General features: G+C 44.8%; 2 non-coding genes across 2 annotated transcripts; both read right to left on the bottom strand.

Annotated features, from left to right (window-relative positions):
- Positions 1-3939: 3939 nt before the first annotated feature.
- Positions 3940-4011, bottom strand: trnae-uuc (transfer RNA glutamic acid (anticodon UUC)). The gene has a single exon. It is a non-coding gene; the product is annotated as a tRNA-Glu (tRNA).
- A 1680-nt stretch (positions 4012-5691) lies between these two features.
- On the bottom strand, positions 5692-5763 carry trnae-cuc (transfer RNA glutamic acid (anticodon CUC)). Its single transcript has one exon. It is a non-coding gene; the product is annotated as a tRNA-Glu (tRNA).
- Between the last annotated feature and the right edge of the window lie 10987 nt (positions 5764-16750).

Raw genomic sequence — 16750 nt, 5'->3', positions numbered from 1 at the left:
ACTAAAGAAAGTTACTTCTGGGATTCATTCCTGCCGTGATCCGGATTTGAACCAGGGTTGCTGCAGCCACAACACAGAGTACGAACCACTATACAATCACGGCTTGGGTTGGCACGAACGTTGTCTGTCTAAAACTGTTGGCTGCAGGAAGACTGAGGAACCTGCAGGACGCTGAGCCAGGACGACAGTGAAACAATGTGAAAGGCATGATAGCCATTAAACTATTGATCAAGTGAATCATCTCAAAATCTTACTGTATTGAAGAATATCAATCAACATTTCATACAGATTACCATTTCAACCGCTTTTATGCTCACATCGTGTCTCGTGATGAAATGCGACATGCATGTCACTCTCCACTTTATCATATTTTTTTTACTTCATAAAATAAACATTGAAGCCATAATTTATTAACAATTAGACAGAATCATGATTATGTTTGCAATTTAACATTATGCAGAATAATTTTCATCCTATGACATAATAGATTGAAATAGCTTTCCCGCATAATGTTCTTGACAAAATTAAAAAAATATAGCAATTCAGACAAATTTGGACAAACTGTTCTGGAAGTGCATGGTGGGCGACTGGTTAGCACATCTGCCTCACAGTTCTGGGGACCGGGGTTTAAATCCCGGCCCGCCTGTGTGGAGTTTGCATGTTCTGCTCGTGCCTGGGTGGGTTTTCTCCGGGCACTCCGGTTTCCTCCCACATCCCCAAAACATGCGTGGTCGGTTGATTGAAGACTCTAAATTGCCCATTGGAGTGAAGGTGAGCGCGAATGGTTGTTTGTTTCGATCTACCCTGCGATTGGCTGGCGACCGGATCAGGGTGTACCCCCGCCTCCCGCCCGAAGATAGCTGAGATAGGCTCCAGCAGCCTGCGAGCCTAGTGAGGATAAGCGGTTAAGAAAATGGATGGATGTTCTGGAAGTGATTGTTTTATAAGCTGGTACTTTCCGACACCCGATTGGCTTGTATGCAATCCATCATGTTTTTTGTCCCTCCTGCCTTGCAACGAAGTCCCGAATACTAACCAATGAGCGGTGACCGTGATTTCATCATTTTTGCTGTATACACTGCGTAATACAATTGCCTATCCAGTACGGCAGCTTGACAGACGACATCTCTTCCGGTCGGGTTATTGCTGCTTCCTGTTCCATTCTCTTCCTTCTCCCCCAATAAGAGCACCACATCTTCCTCCTCCTCCTTGTTCTCCAAGACCAGCGCCACCATGGGGTCACCCAGTCCCTCAATAACCCCTCTGCGAGTGACCTCAACCCCTGATGCTGCTGCTAGTCATAACAAAACAATAATAATCATCGCAACAGTTTTGTTATTTATACATAAAGGCAATCCGTGTAAGAAAATGCCATAAATTAAACACACACCCACTTGGAGGGTTTATGCTTTATTTTATCAAAGTAAACCTGCTCATTTGTTCACATATCAAATAATATGTAAGTATCCCTTAATTGCTGATAGTGTAAATCACAGGAGTCAGGTCACAGACAACAAGAGTCAAAGATGCTTGCACTCCGGTTTCCTCCCACATCCCAAAAACATGCATTAATTGGGGAATCTAAATTGCCCGTAGGTGTGAATGTGAGAGCGAATGGTTGGTTGTTTCTATGTGCCCTGTGATTGGCTGACAACCAGTTTAGGGTGTACCTGCCTCCTGCCTGATGATAGCTGGGATAGGCTCCAGCACGACCGCGACCCTAGTGAGGAGAAGAGGCTCAGAAAACGGATGGATGGATGTTGTTTCATAATTAATAATAAATAATATAAAATTATATATATATAATACATATAATATATATAGATATATCTAATATATATATATATATACAAATATAAGTAAATAAAATAATGTAATAATAACTAATAATGTTGTTTCGTTTGGCTGTGCTGCTCAGTTGTGAGTTAGCTGCGCTTAGCTTCCATAACAAGGCCCATTTACCACTCCAGCATGCAGTTAGCAAGCTAACGATGGCTCTATCTGATGATGCGTCTTCGCCGGATGCCTCGATTTTACAGAACAGTTTAGTGACGTTATTTAAGATCTCAAAAAATTTGCAAATAAACAAGCGATGCATTGATATTTTGAAAACGCATATGGATACGTCATATAGTTTTGTAAACTTTCAACAGAGACAACATGGCTTTGTGGGTAACTTGATACGAGTGAATGGGGCAGTGCCGACTGTCTAACTACTCGGGCTTCCTCCAACCGTCCCGCTGTTGTCAGGTGCCGTGTTTGGCTCTGACATTATATCACTGACAATGAGAGTAAGTTGACTTGTGTGCTTATTTTATTGATTACAGTCCACAATAAACATTCATTTTTTTAAATTGAGCCTCCTCACATGATTTTACATTGTACAAGTTATCCCCCCCCCCAGGAAAATTAATTCCTTTTGGCTCATCAATTCGACACACCCAAAGCGTCTGAGAGATGAGGGGTGGCCCTTATTATTCAAGTTTTGAACCCTGATTTCATATACTTAGCGATTTGTTTTATTCATTCAAATTTGGCAGGCTTGTGAACATTACTCTTCCCTGTGGTGTGTCGAATTTACATGCCATTTTTTTAGGCCTGCTGAGTGCCACTTTAAAGGCATTTTACTTCTTTTCAATGGGGAAAATGGATTTGAGATACAAGTAAATTGAGTCACTCTCACTGTTCGAAGAAGCGTATTTTATTATGGATCACATGTACTGTACACTTTACAGTTTACCACAAACTTCGTTACAGTCTTGTTCCATCAATCCTTCATTTATTTGATATGGACATCAATAAATTATTGGAAAACAAGGCATGCATTACTTTGTGGATTTTGGCACCAGTGCTAATTCTTAACATTTGTCCACGGGAGGCTTTTAGAAAAGACAAAGACAACATAAAGATAAACGTATGGATGGGTGGATTTCTGAACATTTGCATTCAAATTGTCAAAATGAAAGCAATTAAAATCATGTCAGGAGCAGGATTCACACCCACACCTCCATTCGGAGACTAGAAATCCTATTTAGAAGGTACTCAACCTTGAGTCTGGCACCTTAGACCGCTCGCTCATCCTGACATGTTGAAAAACTGCTATGTTTTGCGACATAATTATAAATATATGCCAGCTTTTCAAATTCGTGGATGAAAGTTTAAAATCTTTATTGAAATATAAGAAATCCAGACTGCCAAACCATATGGGACATGTGTTGGTTTCTCTGCCACTTATTCTTTCCAAAATTCTGTGCTTTTTTTTCAAAGCGCCATATGTTGGAATGATGATCAAATTCCAAATGGTGGAACACAGGGAAAATTCCCATTCCCGGAGTCAAACCCTGGCCTCCTGGGTGAAAACCAGGAATCCTGACTGCTTGCCCATATGGGAAACGCCTTTGGTTTGTTTGTTTTTTCCAAAATATTGAACGCTTCCCCGAGCTCAATCGGTCGTTTTCTGCATGAATGTTAAAGCCAAATTGGTGGAATGCAGGGTAAAAAAAATCACTCTCATTCTTGGAGTTGGAACTGGTTCCCTGGGTGAAGATCCATCCCGTAATATTGGAAGTCAGGTAATGTTACTTTTCCAGGTGACAAAGTCTCAAAAATAGAGTTCAGAAGAGATTCAAGGAACATTCCCATACTGGGTGTCAAACCCAGGAGACCTGGGTGAAATCCACAAATCCTGACCGCTTGCCCATATGGGCCACTCCTTTGTTTTGTTTTGGGTTTTTTTCCCAAAATATTGACCATTTCCCCAACCGCTTTTTTTTTTTTTTTTTTTTTGCTGATGAATGTTAAAGCTAAATTGGTGGAATGCAGGGTAAAAAAATAGCTGGGATAAATATCCATGCCACACTACCAGAATCAAGAGAACGTTGCCATAGCAAGTGTTAATCAAAATCCAAATTGGAGAGTTCAGGAGAGGCTGAAGGAACATTCCCACACCGGGAGTCGATCCCAGGTCACCTGGGTGAAAACCAGGAATCCTCACCACTAGACCATATGGGACACATGACACTGGGTCTTCAAGTTATTTTTTGAAATTCTATACTTTCTTTCCAGTTGATGCGCTCAGGCCAAAACAAAAGAATTCACGTTACATTCCCATATCGGGAGTAGGAGACCAATGAAAACCAGAAATCCTGACCGCCAGACCATATGGGACACGTTGGTCTGCCAGTTTTTCGAAGCCCAAATAGTGGACTACATTATTCCCAAACATTCTCAAACCAGGAGTCAAACTCAGGCCTCCTGGGTGAGAACCAAGCAACCTGACGGCTTAACCATATGGGAAAACCCTTTGTTTTTTTTGTTTTTTTTTCCAAAATATTGAACATTTCCCCAAACTGGAATTTTTCGACATGATGTTAAAGCCCAAATGGTGGAATTCAGAGAACTGAACAGTGGTGGGATTTAAGACTTTAGTGATTGGAAAAGGACCAATGTAGCGTGGCGTGAGCTTCCGTGATTTGGTCTGGAGAGAAAGGTTACGGGAGGAGAGCCAAACCATCTGAGCCACCTTGTATACAGGCGTAGGGGGAGCGACGAAGATCCGCCAACCGCTTGTTTCTTTCGGCTGACCGAGCCCTGACATCCTTCCAAATGTAGTTGGAGTTGTGGGCCCACTGAAGTACTTCAGGGCGTGTGAAATTGGGGACGAAAAGCTAGTCTGGAAGTGCAGTCTTGGGATCCCGTTGGGTTCTCTGAGCCCTTTTGACCCCTTGTTCTATCTCCCACGTGGCAGCCCCAACAAAGGAGGACAGAGGAAGAAACTTGAGGTCGTCTGCACAAATACTGTTGTTACACATTTAACAGCTGAATGAGGGGCAAACACTCAAATGATCCTCACATTACAGCACATTTTCCATTTATAGCTGTGTTGGGTTATTCACATGTGGTTTTAGCGCATTGGTCCCCATTACGCATCAAAATGGCAGAAAACACTTTGAGAGATCGGTTCCACCAACCCAAGCCATGATCGTATATTGGTTAGTACTCTGCGTTGTGGCCGCAACAAGCCCGGTTCAAATCCGGTTCACGGCAAGAGCGAACTCCTGCAGTTGCTTTTTGCGCCATGCTGCTGGGACAGTGAAAGTCCTCCACAGGGACTTGCAGAGGGCTCAAACCTTCCTGGGGCAAATGGCGCAATGGATAACAGATCTGACTATGGATCAGAAGATTCCAGTATCAACTCCTGGCTAACTCATATGCAGCTTTGCATATGCTGTTAAACCCAATTCAGAGTGCTGCATTGCATATGTTCACTTTGTTTGTTTCCTTGTTTCCTTTCTTCAAATGGCCGTAGGAATTCCATTGATGGAGAAATAAGAAGAAAAGATGGTTGGCTCGATAACTCTTCCTTTAAAATAACCCCTACTCCATTCCTCTTCCCATCTACATCATGGTAATAAAATTTAAACCCATCTTCGACCCACAATCGCTGAATTTCGGACGTTGCTAACCCTGGCCACGACCGATCCAGTATGGAATTCTTTGGATGAACACTCACATTTGTTTGGCAAAGTTTTGAGACGGATGCCCTCGTGACACAACCCTCTGCATTTATCCGGGCTTGGGACCAGCCTACAGTTTGCACTGGCTTGTGCCCCCCCTCGGGCTGCAGTAAGAGACGACCAAACCCAGGTCAATGCTGAGCAACACATGAACAAATAGGTTTAAGGATTAACATTCCCTGACCGAGAATCGAACCCAGGCCACGGCAGTGAGAGCACCGAATCCTAACCACTAGACCATCAGGGACTCCTGGTGTATTCAACAATTGTTAATCTAGACAATCCCTCACCGGGTCGTCTCGGCCCCCCTGCCCCCACAACGGATGTGAACCTAAATGTGCAAAGATTGACAGATCTTTTCAGTGGAGCACGACTTTCCAGCAGCACGACTTCAGGTGGGCACAGTGGGAAAATGGCAAAATATTACACCGAGCAGACCATGCATTTGTTATCCAAATTATTTGGTACTGAAGGAAATATAGACTACTTTATATTCGAATATGTAATTATATATGTAATATAATATAATATAGAGTTTCATGGTGTAACTAGTTTGGAAGGTAAGCAAGGATGTGTATTGCAGTATAATCGGATAAGGGGATAGGAGTTTATTGCAGGAAAGCCCCCCCCCCCCCCCCCCCCCCCCCAATCAGGGTGTATCTGGAGACAAGAAAGAACAGATGTCAAGGAAGAAAAGGACTGCGGGGAGCCACTATAGGCATTGAATTCAGGAATGTGGGACGCCGTCTGGAGGCGACACCTGGAGCCAGCTCAAATGGTCATCATTCTGCAGAGCAACGATGACATCAGATTAGACCACGGACCAATCTGACGACAGCGATTCCTTACTGTCCCGTTTGAAACATTGTATAAGTCTGGGGTAGAATCAGATCGTTTTTTGTTCGACTTCTCTATCTGCTAAGGATAAGATAGGGATAGTTACGGACCCAGAGCTCTGCAAAATGTATAGACTTGAAACCGGACGTGGTTTCAAATTGTAACGTTTCGGTAGACGGGGATTTTGGGACCCCCAAAAACCAATTTAGAATAAGATGAGTGTGCCACCAAAACTCAGGGTTGTGAATTGGACAGTTGAGTGTAGAGGTAATGAATGTGATATGTGTCAGAGTGATTACCATAAATCATTGGAGGATTTGTGGATTGAAATAGAAAGTCAGAAAAAGAAACAAGCAGGATTAAGAAGTGTGTGGGCAAAGTGGAAAAGAAAAAGGAATGTAAGTTGTTTCACGTAACAGAGAGGTTATTCTGAAAGGGAAAAAGATGAAGGAAAAGTTGGATGCTGCAGGGTGGAGAGAGAAAAGAGATTTCAATAACAAAATAGAAGAGAATGAAAAATTGAGGAGAAAAAAATTATGAGATTTGTGTGGTGTGCACTGCCATGGCAGCTGTTCAGCGGAAAAAAAGAGCTACAAATTCCCCCGCTGAATACAATTTACGGACCTTCCAGAAAACGGCCCCAGTGACGTCCCTATATGCCGGTCAAGGGAGCTGCTCAAATGACAGACCAATTGTTGAGGGGAAATAAAACTCCTATCAATTCCGCAGGAGCCCGCATTCAAAAAGGTGGGTAAACATACAAAATTTGTCTTTAAAAGATTTTGAGTTTTTTACAGAAACGGCTGCCCGGACTGGCTGCTTTTGGTGTAATTTGGATCCAGGGGCTGAAAAAGTTGATGGACAACATGAGCCTGGCGTGTGCTGACGTATGTTTGCGGTCATCCGTGACATGTTCCCGCTCTCCGAGCCGACGAGACGAGGCACCCGGACTGCAAACCTATCATGGATCCCAGTTCTCACTTTGAAAATTGCGTAAGTATTTGGACAGATAAGACAAGGTCACATCCCTCCCGTTTAAGGTAGGCAAATGTTATTTATAGAATTGCTTTGCTTGACACATTGCCAGCTGAAGGTAGGACTGAACTTTTAAAGACCCTGACCTCATGAAAGGGGGAGATAGCTACTTTAATCATCATGTGTCACACCATTTGAAACTTTTTGTCGACAGACAACACAAATCATCAGATGAGGTAAAGGACATGCAGGAACAATTTTTGAAGCGACAATTGGCCCCCGTAAAGTGGCCATTAAAAATTAAATAAATAAAAATAAAATGGAAGCAGAAAAGCAGATGTGGATGGCGCAGGGGTCAACGACGAGGCGGGAGTCGTGACAGGGGAGACACCAACGGAGGCAATGGACCTCCAACGAACCAAGTGTGCTTCAATTGTGGTCAGTATGGACAGTTGTATTGTAATGCGCCCCCACTGATGCAACAGAGACCTCCAGTGGGACCCAGAGAGGCCCCACCTCAAAGAGGAGGCTACAGAGCTCCACACGGCAGAGGTGGACGCAGCCCGTCACCCTGGCAACAGCATCCGCAGCGGGCTCCACAGCAACAAAAGCCATCTCGCCAGTACTACTGCGATGAGGACTGGTCCGAATGCCCAATGAGCCCGGCGTCAGGGGACGGAGGAAAGACAGAGCCTCTTAACCCCGCTAAGGGAAGACAACCACCTGAATGAGCTGTGCAGGAGTGCCCATGAGTCTGCCGATTACGACACCATTAACGACTGAAATTGCTGGACAGACACAGGAACATCAGTTTGTCCTTCCTCCAGTGAATCTGATGGGCAGGGATCTGTTTATCTAAACCAGGGCTACCATCCTTTGTAGCCCGGACGGACTGATGATATGAACTGAGAGTGGAAAATCGTCCACTGCATGCAACTTCCGGAAGCGACCGCTGCAGAAACCAAGGAGGGTGGAGGCGTCTACTCGGCCTTCCTGCGGTGGAAGCCCTGAATCGACTCTCTTGCCTCCTACAGCCCTCCAATTGATCCCCTCCATCTCACACTGTTTTATGATAAAAATGACGATTTGGTTTATAGGGAAGCTTTTGAGTCAATACAGGAGGAAAACTGGATGCTCAATAGTAAAGGTATTTACATAGGGAAGCAAGGTGTGGCAGCTGCCTCCACCTTGACGCCACAGCAGAGTGAGTGGTTTATGATGAGTTTGACATCTTTTCCACACTTTTTCACTTGCACTCGCATTAGGTCATGAAGCCTGAGAACTGGGACCGATGGTAAGAAAATGCCATTTGGCAAATGATTGGCAACAAGGTCAAATACAATGTGTTGTACTTTCCTAGTACTGAATGTTTTTGTATTCAGGGTGCCACGGTAGACGGGGAATGTTGGAGCATGTGACTTTGGCGCGATTCCATGTCAGAGAGCTCTCAGACCATGAGGACGCCGCACAGCTGTTGAACTCGCTGCCGGACTCACTGTGGTCCGAGAGGCCTGCAGATGGCATCCGTGACTCCGGTACCATTCGAGGTAGACCCGACTGCTTTTGTTAACTTGCCGTAGTATCCTTGTAAACAAGAGGCCGTAGAAGATATCGCGGAAACCCAAATTCTGAAATCCAAACACTTTGGTCCATAAATGATGTGATGAAACCCTCCGCTCAAGCTGCAGAACTGCTGGCCATTTGCAGGGTACTGGAGGTATCTGAAAGTCAGAGTGTTACTATTTATTAATGGTGCTGAAAAAGTAACAGGCTAATAAATGGATGCTGAAGGAAATATGTTGTTAAACAGGATCAGTTAATTGACTTTCTCCCGGCAGTAACAGTTGATGTGGTGCGTGACCTCCAAGAGGCGGCACCAGAGGAAGACAAGCATAAGAGGCAAAAGACAGGAGCTGAGTATAATGACAAGGAGAAGCTGTGGTTTGGCCCGATGAGAGGCCCTAGGAGACTGGTCTTAACGTCCGTGTGGTTAGTGGAGGAGGAAGCACACATCCTGACACATAAGAGTTATGTGTCAATGCTGTACAAGCTGCGCTTTTGGTGGCACCCTGATCTTCTGCGTAAGGTAAAAGATTTTTGTGTTTTTTGTGATAAATGTCTAGATTTCAGTGTTTGCCCGACAACGAAGAGGGAATTGCAACACACTGAGATGGGCCGATGTCCAAATGATGTGGTGGTAATGGACCGAACCGACAATGGTGGTCCCAGTCCAAAGCATAAGGTACTTATGAATGATTGTCGACACTTTTTTCTGGATGCAAAAGAAAACGTGCCGTCTGTCGACAAAGCGCTGGTTAACCATTATATCCCGAAGTATGAGTTTCCACGAGTAATCAGATCGGACAAGTGGTTCTACTTGTACCAAACATGTCCTGCGCAGGCCTCTATTGTAAAAAAAAAAACGTGGACTAAGTGTGAATTGTAAAAATATTCTGTCCGATACGTTTTCTCAATTGTGTACACAATATAAAGTAAACCTTAGAACTTTGATGAATAAAATTATATGACTACATATGTAAAAAGTTATAAAGCGCTTCAAAGGGTACTCATTATATTTATTAACTAAATAAGTAAGGCATACATATTGTATGTATAAATAGGTATGCATATGATATTCTGGAAGATAAATTAAATAATAGATAAATTAAGGCGTGTGCCCGGCGGATGTGATCAAGCCAGAGTGGCATCGTGACTTTCTATTTCCGGGTCAGCAGAGCGGACCAGAGCGGCTCTGCGTGCCCGAGATAAAAGCCTGAAAACAGTACTGGTTGGTTTTTGGTGTCAGAAAACGCTTCGAAGTTTGAATAAATGACGTGCAAGTTGCTATCTGAGCTGGTGAATGGGATTTGATATATATTGCTTAGAGAGTGGCGGCACGGTGTACGACTGGTTAGAGCGTCAGCCTCACAGTTCTGAGGACTGGGGTTCAATCCCCGGCCCCGCCTGTGTGGAGTTTGCATGTTCTTCCTGTGCCTGCGTGGGTTTTCTCCGGGCACTCCGGTTTCCTCCCACTTCCCAAAAACATGCATGGAAGATAAATTGGAGACTCTAAATTGCCCATAGGCATGACACTGAGTGCGAAGGGTTGTTTGTTTGTATGTGCCCTACGATTGGCTGACAACCAGTTCAGGGTGTACCCCGCCTCCTGCCTGATGATAGCTAGGATTGGCTCCAGCACGCCTGCGACCCGAGTGAGGAGAAGCGGCTCAGAAAATGGATGGATGCTTAAAGAGCACTTGAAGTGATAGAAGATTGTGAGAAGCACATTAACGCATAAAATGGCTTTAATCTTGTTTGTGCCTAGAAGAAGAGCTTTGACATAGCTTGCAAAGTAATGAAAAATGCGTTAACTTGTGTGTCTTAGGGAGTCATTTTTTGTGTTTTCTTACAGAGTGGCTGGAAGACTGCAATTGCGAATATAAAGAGACTCTGTGATTTTTGTAAGTAGATATACATAGAAGTTCCTGTTTGTGGCAAACCGGATTAAGAAAATTACGCGAGGTACGCCAGTCAACGAAAGACATCCTTACAATATTAAATTGATGCAGTATAGTGACAGTATAGTACTACTACAAGCAACTATTTTCATTCACAGAAGTGAAGGATATGCCAGAGGTGTCAAGTTGAGTTGCTACTTATGCTACATACGTCATGAGACTGTGCCTAATTTGCATCATGTACAAGGGAAATGTGTGGAGTACATGTTTTTGAGAATGGCTAATATGGTATGAGGATTAGTCTGTTTGTTTGTCTCCCCAGATTCAGCATGAAGGAACCTGTGTTTTAAAATCTCCTAACTTCCGTGGTTCCAAGCGTGTTCGTTTTCGTGAAAGAACGTCGTTCACAACAATGTATAAAAAGCAACCAATTTATTCCTGACAGAGGAGTCTATACATTTTGCAGAGCTCTGGGTTCGTAACTACCCTAACTTATTCTTAGCAGATACAGTAGTAGAACAAAAACTATCTGGCTCTCCCCCAGACTTATACAATGTTTCAAACAGGCCGGTGTGGAATCGCTGTCGTCCGATTGGTCCGTAATCTGACGTCATCGTTGTTCGGCCAAATGATGACTATTTGATCTGGGTCCAGACGTCGCCTGCCGATGTCTCCTGCATTCAATGTTTATAGTGGCTCCCCGCAGTTCCTTTCTTCTTTGCCATCTGTCTCCAAATACCCCCTGATGAGGGCCACATACCCCCCGCTGGGGGCCTTCCTGCAATATACTCCTATACTCCAATACACATTCTCTTCCAAACTAGTGAGAATTACATATTAGAATATAAAGTATTCTATATTCCCTTCAAGCACTATAGCAGGGAGGACAAAGAGGATTTTTCCATCTGTCTGGCAAGTCCATTTTGAGGAGGCATATTTATTTGCATTCTGTCTCCTCAATCAGGTTGATTTCAAAAATGTGTGGACAAGCGGAGAACTACTTTTTGAGCAAAAGGGTAAGAGTGAAGCACCATATATAGATTAATAAATACAAGTTAAGTTTTATTGAGGAAATAGCAAACAGAATAATCTGGGATGTCCTTCTGAGATCCAGAGCTCTAAAATTCGCAGGGATGGCGCCTACCAGTGTGATCGCCTCGGTAACGCGCTCTCTAGTATTGTCTTTGTTTTTGTGTTTTTCGTCCGTCTTTGGAGACTTTACACGACTCACTTACACAAGGGGAGACCTGCTAACCATCAAGGAGGCTACTCCGGACTTTCTGTCACCAACTTTCGAAAATCCGCTCAGTTTTTTCCCCGAGTTACTCACCGGAGCGGCGACCACGGTTTTCGGCGCATGGATGCGGACGCGGCGCCACAGAGGAAAACGAGCCGGCATTCAGGTGAAACTCCGCAAGAGAGGACACAGATTGGCGTTCCCGTCGATCCACCTCGCGAATGTACGCTCCCTACCCAACAAAATGGACGAGGTTCATCTTCTGTTAAAGACCAGTAAAGACTTCGGACGTTCCGCGGCCATGTGCTTCACGGAGACCTGGCTTTGCGACGCTGTACCCGATGGCGCCGTCATGCTTCCCGGCTTCAACATTCATCGAGTGGATCGCGACATGGAATCATCGGGGAAAACGAAGGGCGGCGGGATATGCCTCCATATAAACGAAAAATGGTGTACGGATGTCACGGTGCTCAGCACACACTGCAGCCCGCATTTGGAGTCGCTGTTTTTGAACTGTAAACCATTTTACTCGCCACGTGAGTTTGCATCGTTTATACTGGCTGGAGTCTATATTACACCGCAAGCTAACACGAACACCGCATTGCTAACGCTCGCCGAACAAGTCAACGAAATTGAAAAAAACCACCCTGACTCACCCCTCATTATTCTCGGGGACTTTAACAAAGCTAAACTCAACCACGAACTCCCTAAATACAAGCAGCACATCGACTGTCCTACCAGGGAAAATAATACTTTAGACCACTGCTACACTACGGTAAAAAACGCATACCGTGCTGTACCTCGTGCAGCCCTGGGCTCGTCTGATCACTGCTTAATTCACTTAATACCGACGTACAAGCAAGAACTTAAATGTGCGAAGCCTACAGTGAAAACAGTCAAAAAGTGGACCAATGAAGCAAAGATGGAACTTCAAAGCTGTTTAGACTGCACAGACTGGAGTGTCTTTGAAAATTCTGCTGGCAGGCTGGATGAATATACGGACACTGTCACATCCTATATCAGTTTCTGTGAAGAGGTTTGTGTACCAACAAAATCATTTCGGACATTCAACAACAACAAGCCGTGGTTCACTGCTAAACTTAAGCAGCTTCGCCAAGCTAAGGAAGATGCATATCAGAGCGGGGACAGGGCCCTGTATAATCGAGCTAGAAACCAGCTTACTAAAGAAATTAACATTGCAAAGAGGATCTATGCAGCAAAGTTGGAAAAACAGTTTAGCGCGAACGACTCAAAATCAGTCTGGCGTGCATTCCAATCGCTGACTAATTACAAGCGACGATCCCCCCAAGCTGAGAACAATAGCACACTAGCCAACGACTTGAATACCTTCTATTGCAGATTTGAAAAGGACAGTTTCACTCCACACACCCACCCGGCCGTACTCGTGACCACAACCACACCTCTGACTTCTGCGTTAACCATCCATGAACAGGATGTGAGACGCATCTTCAAACAACAGAATATTAACAAAGCGACAGGACCGGACCATGTGTCCCCATCCTGCCTCAAAGTCTGCGCGGACCAGCTCGCTCCAGTCTTCACTCAGATCTTTAACAGATCTTTGGAAATGTGCGAAGTTCCATCCTGTTTCAAACGCTCCACCATCATTCCAGTCCCCAAGAAACCTGCAATCTCTGGTCTGAATGACTACAGGCCTGTCGCTTTGACATCTGTGGTCATGAAGTCCTTTGAACGTCTCGTGCTGGACCACCTCAAGAGTGTCACAGGTCCCCTGCTGGACCACCTGCAGTTTGCCTACCAAGCGAACAGGTCTGCGGATGATGCAGTCAACATGGGACTGCACTTCATCCTAGAACACCTCGACAGTGCAGGGACCTACACGAGGATCCTGTTCGTGGACTTCAGCTCAGCGTTCAACACCATCATCCCTGAACTCCTTTCAACCAAGCCTCTCCAGCTCAGCGTCTCACCTGCCATCTGCCAGTGGATTTACAGCTTTCTGACGGGCAGGACACAGCAGGTCAGGCTGGGGGAGGCCACCTCATCCACACGCAGCATCAGCACTGGGGCGCCCCAAGGTTGTGTCCTCTCTCCGCTGCTCTTCTCTCTCTACACGAATGACTGCACCTCAGCGAACCCGACTGTCAAGCTCCTGAAGTTTGCAGATGACACCACTGTCATCGGCCTCATCAAGGACGGTGACGAGTCTGCATATCGACAGGAAGCGGAGCGGCTGGAGCTGTGGTGCGGCCGACACAACCTGGAGCTGAACACGCTCAAGACGGTAGAGATGATCGTGGACTTCAGGAGGCATCCTTCGCCACAGCTGCCCCTCACGTTGTCCAGCTGCCTTGTGTCAACCGTCGAGACCTTCAAGTTCCTGGGAATTACAATCTCTCAGGACCTGAAGTGGGCGAACAACATCAACTCCGTCCTCAAAAAGGCCCAGCAGAGGATGTACTTCCTGCGGCTTCTGAGAAAGCACGGCCTGCCACCGGAGCTGCTGAGACAGTTCTACACAGCGGTCATCGAATCAGTCCTGTGTTCTTCTATCACAGTCTGGTTTGGTGCTGCTACAAAAAAGGACAAACTCCGACTGCAACGGACAATCAAAACTGCTGAAAGGATTGTCGGTACCCCCCTACCCACCATTGAGGACTTGCACGCTGCCAGAACTAAGACAAGGGCGTGCAAAATCCTCTCGGACCGTCTGCACCCCGGTCACCAGCTCTTCCAGCTCCTTCCCTCAGGTAGGCGCTACCGATCAATGCAAACTAGAACTAGTAGACATTCCAACAGCTTCTTCCCTCTTGCGATCAACTTCTTGAACACCTAACCTATAATTCCATTACAAGAAGCTGACAATTTTTTGACTTGAGTTCGTTGTCACATTTCTGTGGGACCAATTATGTATTACTCGTGCACTCACTGTAGTTGTCTCGCCATGCTGCACTATTTGCATATACTGGCCACTCATGCCAGAGTAGCATCTGCTCCATTTGCACACTGATTGAGGAGTATCTGTAACATTTGCACAACCAACATTGTCCCAGATGATCGCACTACTCGTCACTTTAAACCGCATACACTCCTTGAAGTGTCAGCGCCCTTTGCACAATGGTCATTGCACCGGACTATTGCAATATTAGTCGTTCGAACTGCTCTAAGTGCTAGAGGACTCTGCATCTTTTTGCACAATTGTTTTTTGTCAATGTCTTTATGTCCCCAAAGTGTTCTGTAAATTGACTGTCTGTTGTACTAGAGCGGCTCCAACTACCTGAGACAAATTCCTTGTGTGTTTTGGACATACTTGGCAAATAAAGATGATTCTGATTCTGATTCTGATTCTGAATGGGCACCAAATTGTTTATGACAGGACACAGGCGTCCCAGCTGGGGGGGCAGCTTTACGACAGGGCGTGTGTGAGATTTGCGATTTTATGGTATTGCAAAGGCCAGGGAGATTTACAATAGGATTGTTTAATTAATGCAATGGATAGAATCCTGGTCTGTAGTGGTGGAGGGTGACTTGATTTGAGAATTTGGCGGATGTAATATTGGGAATTAGGGGACTTAGGCTAACAGTTGGTTACGGTAATTATTAGCCTGCGCTATTTTAAATTGTCACTCGCTTTTACTATAATATCGCTTTACTGAGGAGGAAGACCTAGTGTAGTGATGGTAATATTTCTTTCAAACCTAACAACCTTCAAATGCAAGCTGAGTGGTTGCAGGAGTTGGGTGTTTAGGTGTTATGGTTCAACCAATAAGTGTGCTGTGTTCAGTTTTGTCTGTGTGGTATATGTGAGAGGACATTCACTCCTGGGTCCAGGTTAATGTTATTGTCTGTGAAGTCTCGCTTGTCATGACATGTTAATTGTTCATGTTTTGTGTTTAATGTTTGTGTCGTCTTAATTAAAAGCAGAAATGGAGCACTACTCAGCTGGCTGACAGGAGTAATGAAGGATGTGATCACGTGAAAGAGACTATAGACCTTTAGTTACCAAGGACAGTGTGACTGACGAGAGAATACGGTTTACAGACTGTTGAATGACTGATTTGTTGAAATAACATTATTTTACAGGATGCCCAGGAGGATGGAGCTTGATAGTGTTATTGTTGTATTGCAGGATGTTGGTGTGCTGACTTAACGCTGATTTTATGTGATTCTTGGTTTATTTACATAAACACTTGTGTGAGGCAAATTAACAATTGGTAAGGGAATAATATCAATGTTGGGTGACAATTGCCGACTTGTCCCTTCTCTGGAGTATGTATACAGGAATTATGTAGTCCATCCCTTTGGCACGTGTATTTTTTGTAGAGTTGTGATTAATTTATATAAGGGTTTGTTTGCAGGTCTGGTCAGGGGCCTCTCTGACAAAGGAGACGACCTGCTTGTTTGTGTATGGTGTTGTGTGTGGATACTGTGTTTTGGTGTTAAATTAGTCATTTAACAAAGGGGGAAATATGTACATCCTGTATGTCTGGTCAAAGAAGGTTATAATCATGACTTTGGTGATCTCCCTGATTATAGTTAGAGAAATCTATTTTGGAATGCCTTCAATACAAGGAGAACGAGTGACCAAGAGGACCGTTAAGCCAACAGGGGCCCTAGAATTAAACTACACATTGGGGGAAAGGACGGTATACCAATCCGGCGGGACACAATATTTACTTGTGCGCTTTGAGTACAGGACATGGGGGAGCTGGCCGGTGTCCGGTGAACCATAGGTTCAAAGCGAA

The sequence above is a fragment of the Phycodurus eques genome, unplaced genomic scaffold, assembly GCF_024500275.1.
Source record: "Phycodurus eques isolate BA_2022a unplaced genomic scaffold, UOR_Pequ_1.1 contig_24, whole genome shotgun sequence".
NCBI classification, from domain to species: Eukaryota; Metazoa; Chordata; class Actinopteri; order Syngnathiformes; family Syngnathidae; genus Phycodurus; species Phycodurus eques.
Note: the sequence above shows the minus strand (reverse complement) of the source record. Positions and strands in the feature narration are given on the sequence as shown.